Raw genomic sequence first — 8088 nt, 5'->3', positions numbered from 1 at the left:
TCCACTGTCGCGTCTTCCCCGACTCCGCGTCGTCCCCTTCCTAGGCCCCGCCGTCGTCCACCGCCATGGTGCTCTCAGCGCGGCGTGGTCAATGTGGTCAACGACTGACTTCCATCGGAAGAGTACTGTACGTGGAGAGGCTGACAGCTGGGTCCACGGCAGCCGCAAGGAAGTGCCTCCTTATTACGCGCAAAATAATTATTCCTCCACCTGACAGCAGGGACCCACCGGACGGGCCACCAGTATTTCGCGGAAAAAACGTTCCCCCCTGACTGCTGGCACCCACCGGACGGGCCACATGTATTTCACGAAAAAAGGTTTGCCCCTGACTGCTGGGACCCACCGGACGGATTACAGTATTTCACGAAAAAAACGTCCCCCCCCCACTGTCAGCTCAGACCCACTGGAAATGCCTCCTTATTACGCACAGAAAAATGAATACTCCCCCTGCTAGCTGGGACCCAACCTGATGGGAGGCTGACTTGTGGGCCTACTAAGTTGACGAGGATGGAGGGCTTTGTCAACTTAGTCAATATGAACGATTCTAGCTCCAGTGACCGTACGATGTCCATCCAACGGCCGTAGTGCTTCTTCAACCTCTGGTCTTCTTGCTCCAGCCGCCCAAAGTTGCGCCGGTCGTGCCGTGTGCTCCTGCCTCTCGTGGCCGGCTATGATGCCGCGGAGGCCTCACCGCCCCCTACTACTCCCTCCACTAGCCCATGCTATCCCTCTACTCACCCACACCCCCTGTTATTCTGCGGCGATGGAAGCCTCACGCCGCAGCCGAACCAATGAACCCTCGTACTCCTCTCTGTGTGGGCATCCACTGCCGCGTCTTCCCCGGCTCTGCATCATCTCCTTCCTAGGCCTCGCCATCGTCCACCGCCTTGGTGCTCTCGGCGCGGCGTGGTCAATGTGGTCAACGACCGACTTGCATCGGAAGAGTACTGTACGTGGAGAGGCTGACAGCTGGGTCCACGGCCACAACCCAGTTTTTTTGTGATTTGCCATGTAAGTCGCTTTGTCAGGCCTGTTGGGCTGCAAATCTTTCAAGACGAGGAGAGCTTCATTCGGCTAGCCGAGAAAATGGCCCATCAGTAATGAGAAATGGGTTGTACATTTTTAAAACACATCAAACCGGCAATTAGTTTAAAATATCTTTTTTTTCATTTCAAGATTTTAAATTACATTAATTTTTATGCGTGGAGAATTTGTTGGATTTTATATTGATATACATTTATTTTTAAAATCAGTTTGAACGTGATTCGAAATTTCGGGATTAAAAACAGTTCGGACCTCACCGAAATATGCAAAATTGTGTTAATTTTTTAACCGTGGCCATAATATGGGCTGTAATGCTAACAAAAAGAATATGGGCTCCAAAAAACCTTAAGAATTAGTAAATGGGCTATAAATTATTAGAAATAATGGCAGATGGGTTGTATGTTGTTTTCCACAGATTTGAGGCTTTCCTAAAAAAAGGTTGACACACAAGCACTGACTGTTGGATGTCCATCCAACAGCCGTCGTGCTTCTTCAATCTCTGCTCTTCCTGCTCCAGCCGCTCAAACAAGCGCCGGCGGGACTGCCTGCTCCCTCCTCCTCGCGGCCGGCTGTGCTGCCGCGCAGGCCTCACCGCCCGACCGTACTCCCATCGCTGGCCTAGCCATCCCTATACTCACCCACACCTGCCGTTATTCTCTGGCGACGGCAGACGAACCAGTAAACCCTCACACAGTCGTACTCCCCTCCGCGTGGGAAACAACTGTCGAGTCTTCCCTGCCTCTGTTTCATCCCCTTCCTAGGCCTCGCCGTCGTCCACCGCCCTGGTGCTCTCAGCGCGGCGTGGTCAACGTGGTCAACGACCGACATGCATCTGAAGTGGACTGTACGTGGAGAGGCCGACAGCTGGGTCCACGGCCGCACGCAAGGAAATCCCTCCTTATTATGCGCAAAATAATGATTCCTCCCCTGACATCAGGGACCCACCGAAAGGGCCTCTGTATTTCGCGAAAAAAATGTTACCGCCGCTGACAGCTCGGACACACCAGCTATATCTTCGCACGCAAGGAAGTGCCTCCTTATTACGCTCAAAAAATGAATACCCCCTGCTAGCTGGGACCCACCTTGGTGGGAGGCTGACTTGTGGGCCTACTAAGTTGACGGGGACGGAGGGCTTTGTCAACTTAGTCAATATGCACGATTCTAGCTCCAGTGACCGTACGATGTCCATCCAACGGTCGTAGTGCTTCTTCAACCTCTGGTCTTCTTGCTCCAGCCGCCCAAACCAGCGTCGGTCGTGCCACGTGCTCCTCCCTCCCGTGGCCAGCTGCGATGCGGCGGAGGCCTCACCGCCCCCTACTACTCCCACCGCTGGCCAGGCCATCCCTCTACTCACCCACACCCCCTATTATTCTGCGGTGATGGCAGCCTCACACCGCAGCGAACCAGTGAACCCTCGTACTCCTCTACGCATGGGCATCCACTGTCGCGTCTTCCCCGGCTCTGTGTCGTCCCCTTCCTAGGCCTCGTCGTCGTCCATTGCCCTGGTGCTCTCGGCGCGGCATGGTCAACATGGTCAAGGAACGGCTTCCATCGGACGTGGACTATACGTGGAGGGCTGACAGCTGAGTCCACGGCCACAGCAAGGAAGTGCCTCCTTATTACGTGCAAAATAATTATTCCTCCACCTGACAGCTGGACCCACTGGATGAGCCACCGTATTTTTCGAAAAAAACATTTCCCCTGACTGCTAGGACCCACCAGCTACATCTTCGCAGGCAAGGAAGTGCCTGACAGTCGGGACCCACCTGGTCGAAGCGTACGTAGCGTTGTCATTCTGGTCCTGAACGTGTACGTACATACTGGTCGATGTAGAGGCGCGCACGTGTCATAGTAGAGGCGCGCACGTGTCGTAGTAGAGGCGCACATGTAGCATTTACACGCACGTACAGCGGCTAGGGTGCAAGAAAGAAAATACGGCCACATATGTGTACATACGGGCGGGGTCTCGAATGCCTACTCACGCATACGTACGGCCAGGGCTTGTGTACATGGCTGGGTCAAAACGGAGAAACAACATCGTCGCTGTGTTCATGGGGAGGCAATGGAATGCGTCGTGTTCATGGGGAGGCAACGGAATGCGTCGTGTTCATCGGGAGGGCTTGGACGGAATAGGCGATGGAAACGAGGCATGGCGTACCGCAGAACGGAGGAAAGGGCCTTGTGTTCGACCAGCCACGTTCGAAACGGGATCCTATACATCGGGAGGGGTCTGGCGTACCACAAAACGGAGGAAACGCACCTCCTATGGTTGAAACAGGGGTCCTGTTGATCGGGAGGGCTGTGGTGTACCGCAAAACGGAGGAAACAGACTTGTGTTGGAGCGCTACAGTCGAAACGGGGGTCCTGTTCATCGGGAGGGGTGTGGCGTACCGCAAAACGGGACTCCACGAGATACTGTTCATCTCCACCGTCGACCTCCTCCAGCCTCCACGGGCTCCTGTTCATCCAGCCTCCATGGGCTCCTGTTCATCCAGCCTCCACCGCGTGCTACTCCACCGGCTACTGTTCAACCACCCCTCTCCACGGGCTCCTGTTCAACCACCCCTCCACGGGCTACTATTCATCCTACCCTCCACCATCTACTGTTCATCCTGCCCTCCACGGGGTGGTCCTGTTCATCCAGCCCTCCACGGGGTCCTGTTCATCCAGCCCCAACCGGCTCAATCGATCGGGGTCTTGTTCATCCAGAGGCAACACCATGGGGTCCTATTCATCCACCCCCACCGGGAACTGTTCATCCAACCCCCCTGCAATGCTCACTGTTCATCCAGAGGCAGCATCGATCGGCTTAAGTTAGCAGCAGTAGCGAAGGAATCGCTCGATCGGGTTCAGTTAACAGCCATCGATCGGTCGCTCGGGTTCAGTAATGCGTAGCCTGCAGTGCAATCGCTCGGGTTCAGTTAGAGCCCAACACCTCGCTCGGGTTCAGTTAGAGCCAACGTCTCGCACACACGCGCGTACGTGTATGAGAGAAACACGCATCGCTCGGCCCCCGACCTCCCACCGTAACCGGGAACTCCCCGAAATTTTCCTCCCCCTCGCTTCTACCATGGTTTTTTCCGTCATGGACGGCCCAAAGAATGTCATGCAGCTGCGTCTCCGGCCCGCCCAGGACGAAAAGCCCATTTTCTGTCATGATTTTTGTCATATAAGTAGGAGCCCACCACATCTATGATGATACCGGGTTCTGTCACAATTATCATCATAGAAGTGTCATATGTATGACAGGAAAAAAAATCGTTCAGCCCAAGATGTGTCTTTTTTTTGTAGTGCATATAGATATAACAATGATCCAATCATAGAGCGGTAAACCTTTTGGTCAACTGATTTGCCGTCCTTGGTCAAATCAAGATGTCCACTAGTTGGCATGGGGGTTTTCATACCTTTGCTTTCTTGCATGTTGAACTTCTTGAATAAGTCCTTGGTGTACTTTGTTTGAGAAACAAAGGTGCCTTCCTTAGTTTTCTTGATTTGCAACCCAAGAAATAACTTGAGTTCACTCATCATAGACATCTGAAACTTCTCCGACATTAGCTTTCCAAACTTCTCACTAAAATGAGGGTTAGTTGAGCCAAATATGATATCATCAACATAAATTTGGCATACAAATAATTCACCACTAACCCTTTTAGTAAAAAGAGTAGAGTCTACCTTTCCAATCTCAAAGCCTTTTTCAATAAGGAACTTGGTTAAGCATTTATACCATGCTCTAGGTGCTTGTTTAAGACCACAAAGAGCTTTGTGAAGTTTGTAAACATGATCGGGTTTCCTAGGGTTGACAAAGCCGGGAGGTTGTTTAACATAAACTTCCTCCTCAATTTCATCGTTTAGAAAAGCACTTTTAATGTCCATTTGGTATAAAGTGATATCATGGTGATTAGCATAGGCAAGTAAGATGCGGATGGACTCAAGTCTAGGAACGGGGGCATATGTCTCACCGTAGTCCATAACTTCGACTTGAGTATAGCCTTGGGCGACTAGACGAGCTTTGTTGCGGACGACTTGACCATCTTCATCTTGCTTGTTGTGAAACACCCATTTGGTACCAATGATGTTGTGGTTGTTGTCGGGCTTCTCGACCAATGTCCATACTTGATTTCTCTCAAAGTTGTGTAGCTCTTCATGCATGGCATTTATCCAATCCGGATCTTCCAATGCTTCTTCAACCTTCATAGGTTCAATACTAGAGATGAATGAATAATGTTCACAAAAATTAGCCAAATGAATTTTAGAGCGAGTGATTCTCCCGGTTTGAATATCATTGAAGATTTGTTTGACGGGATGGTCTCTTGAGACTCTTGCTCGAACTCGTGGGAGCTTTTGTTTGGGTCGGGGTGGACCATCTTCTTCATCATCTCGTTCTTCTTCTTGGCCTTCTTCATTATTGGCGTCATTGTTCTCTTGTCTTGGTGGAGAAGGAGGTTGATGTGGTTCATCTTGGTGTACTTCCTCGTTTTCTTCATCTTGGTGTGTCCCACTCGTGGATGCTTCCATGTCGACTCTTGTTTCACCTTGTCGTGAGGTGGAAGCCTCCACTTGGACGGACGAGGTACTCTCCTTCACCTCCTATGGTCGAATCTTTCCAATAGACAAGTCTTGGATTGCTTCCGAAGGGTCTTTATCCCCTACATCAATTGGCAATTGCTCTACTTGCGAGCCGTTAGATTCATCAAACTTCACATCTACCGTCACTTCAACCTTTCGGGTGAAACTGTTGTAGACACGGTAAGTGTGAGAGTTTGAGCCATAACCAAGTAGGAAACCTTCATGAGATTTAGGAGCAAATTTAGAACGATGATGCTTATTAAGAATGTAGAAGGGGAGCCTTAGCGCAGTGGTAAAGCTGCTGCCTTGTGACCATGAGGTCACGGGTTCAAGTCCTGGAAACAGCCTCTTGCAGAAATGTAGGGAAAGGCTGCGTACAATAGACCCAAAGTGGTCGGACCCTTCCCCAGACCCTGCGCAAGCGGGAGCTACATGCACTGGGGCTGCCCTTTTTATGCTTATTAAGAATGTAGCACTTTGAGCCGAATACTCGAAAGTATCCAACTTGGGGTTTGTTACCGGCGAGAAGCTCGTATGCCATCTTGTCGAGTAGCTTGTGAAGATACAAGGGATTTGTTGCATGACAAGCTATCTCAACCGCTTCCTCCCAAAAGTGTTTTGGAGTCTTATACTCATCAAGCATCGTCCTCGCCATCTCAATAAGAGTTCGGTTCTTCCTCTCAACAACTCCATTTTGTTGAGGCGTGTACGTAGCCGAGAACTCATGTGAAATCCCTTCTTTGTCAAGAAAGGTATCCACATTTGCGTTCTTGAACTCCGTTCCGTTGTCGTTGCGAACCTTCTTGATCTTCACTTCAAATTGATTTTGGGCCTTCCTAGCGAAGTTCTTGAAGATCTTTTGGACCTGCGGTTTGTCATCAAGAAAGAACACCCACGTAAATCTTGAAAAATCATCAACTATGACTAGGCCAAATGAGTTACCACCGAGACTCTTATAGGCATTGGGACCAAAGAGATCCATATGAAGTAGCTCGAGCGGTCCTGTTGTGGTCATAATGTTCTTCACGGGGTGACTTCCTCCAACTTGTTTTCCTGCTTGACAAGCGCTACAAAGTCTATCCTTGTGAAATATAACATCTTTTACTCCAAGGATATGATCACCTTTAATAAGCTTATCAAGATTTCGCATGCCCACATGACCTAACCTTCTATGCCACAGCCAACCTTTCAAGGATTTAGCAATTAGGCAAGTTCTAGGTTGAGCCTATTTAGTGAAATCAACAATGTAAAGATCACCTGTACGTGTACCGGTAAAGACCATTTTATGATTATCTCTATGAAACACTTGGCAATCTACTTCAGTAAATAGGACATTGAAACCAAAGTTAGCAAGTCTAGATATGGAAAGTAAATTGTAGCCAAGAGATTCAATGAGCATAACATTTTGTATGGAGCTATCATGTGAGATGGCCGCCTTACCAAGGCCAACCACCTTACCCTTTGAGTTATCACCAAAAGTGACATACTTTCGAGGGCCGTCTTTTTCAGCAAGCTCATGAAACATATCTTTGTCTCTGGTCATATGATCGGTACATCCACTATCAAGGACCCATTCCTTTACTCCAGCCATGGAGCCGCGAATATTGGCCATAAGACCAAAGTGTCTCATCGCATCATCCAGATCACAGTCACTATCAACATCCTCATCATAGTATCCATGTTCAACATTGTCATGTGGTGGATCAATTCCTAGAGAGAGTGATTTATTAGAAGTATGACCGTAATAATGTTCATCTCTATGAATTCTAATGACTTTGGAAATGATATTGCTAATGATTACAACATCTCCTTTGGCACTCGTAAGATTTGTAAGCTCAAATAAACAATCACAAAATTTGGGATCATTGGAACTCATCTTACTCAAGGCAATAAACTTATGGAGAATCTCATCTAGATTTTTCAAGGAATAATTTGGGAATCGTTCCTCTAGAAATCTCGATATTGTGAAGGAACAATCAAGAGTAGGCAAGCTAGCAAGCAAGTTTCTAGGCAAACCTCTAGTGATTAAATTGACAGTTCTAAGATTACGGATCATGTCAACAGACTCATCAAGAGTAGGATGCAAAGGATCAACATGAGGTGCACAAGGGCTAGTAATGTACTTGTTCAAATGATATTCATTGAAAATCTCAAGCATCTCAATTTTCCACTCGTGAAAGTACTCTCCAACAAGTATAGGCACTCTATGTCTAAGACTTCCCAACATAGACTCATCCATCTTCCTCTAAAGGTGTTTAAACCAAACCAATGGAGACCAATGCTCTGATACTAATTGAAAGGATCGAGAAGAGGTGTCTAGAGGGGGGTGAATAGACTCTTAGCAAGAAAAGTTACAGTTTTTAAATTCTTTGAGTTGAAATGGAGTTTTAGCACAAGTTCAAACATTCACAATACATATCAAGCAAGCATGATAAGAGTATATGAGCAGCGGAAAGTAAATCATGCAAGTTGCAAGAA

The sequence above is a fragment of the Triticum aestivum genome, chromosome 4A, assembly GCF_018294505.1.
Source record: "Triticum aestivum cultivar Chinese Spring chromosome 4A, IWGSC CS RefSeq v2.1, whole genome shotgun sequence".
NCBI lineage: Eukaryota > Viridiplantae > Streptophyta > Magnoliopsida > Poales > Poaceae > Triticum > Triticum aestivum.
Note: the sequence above shows the minus strand (reverse complement) of the source record.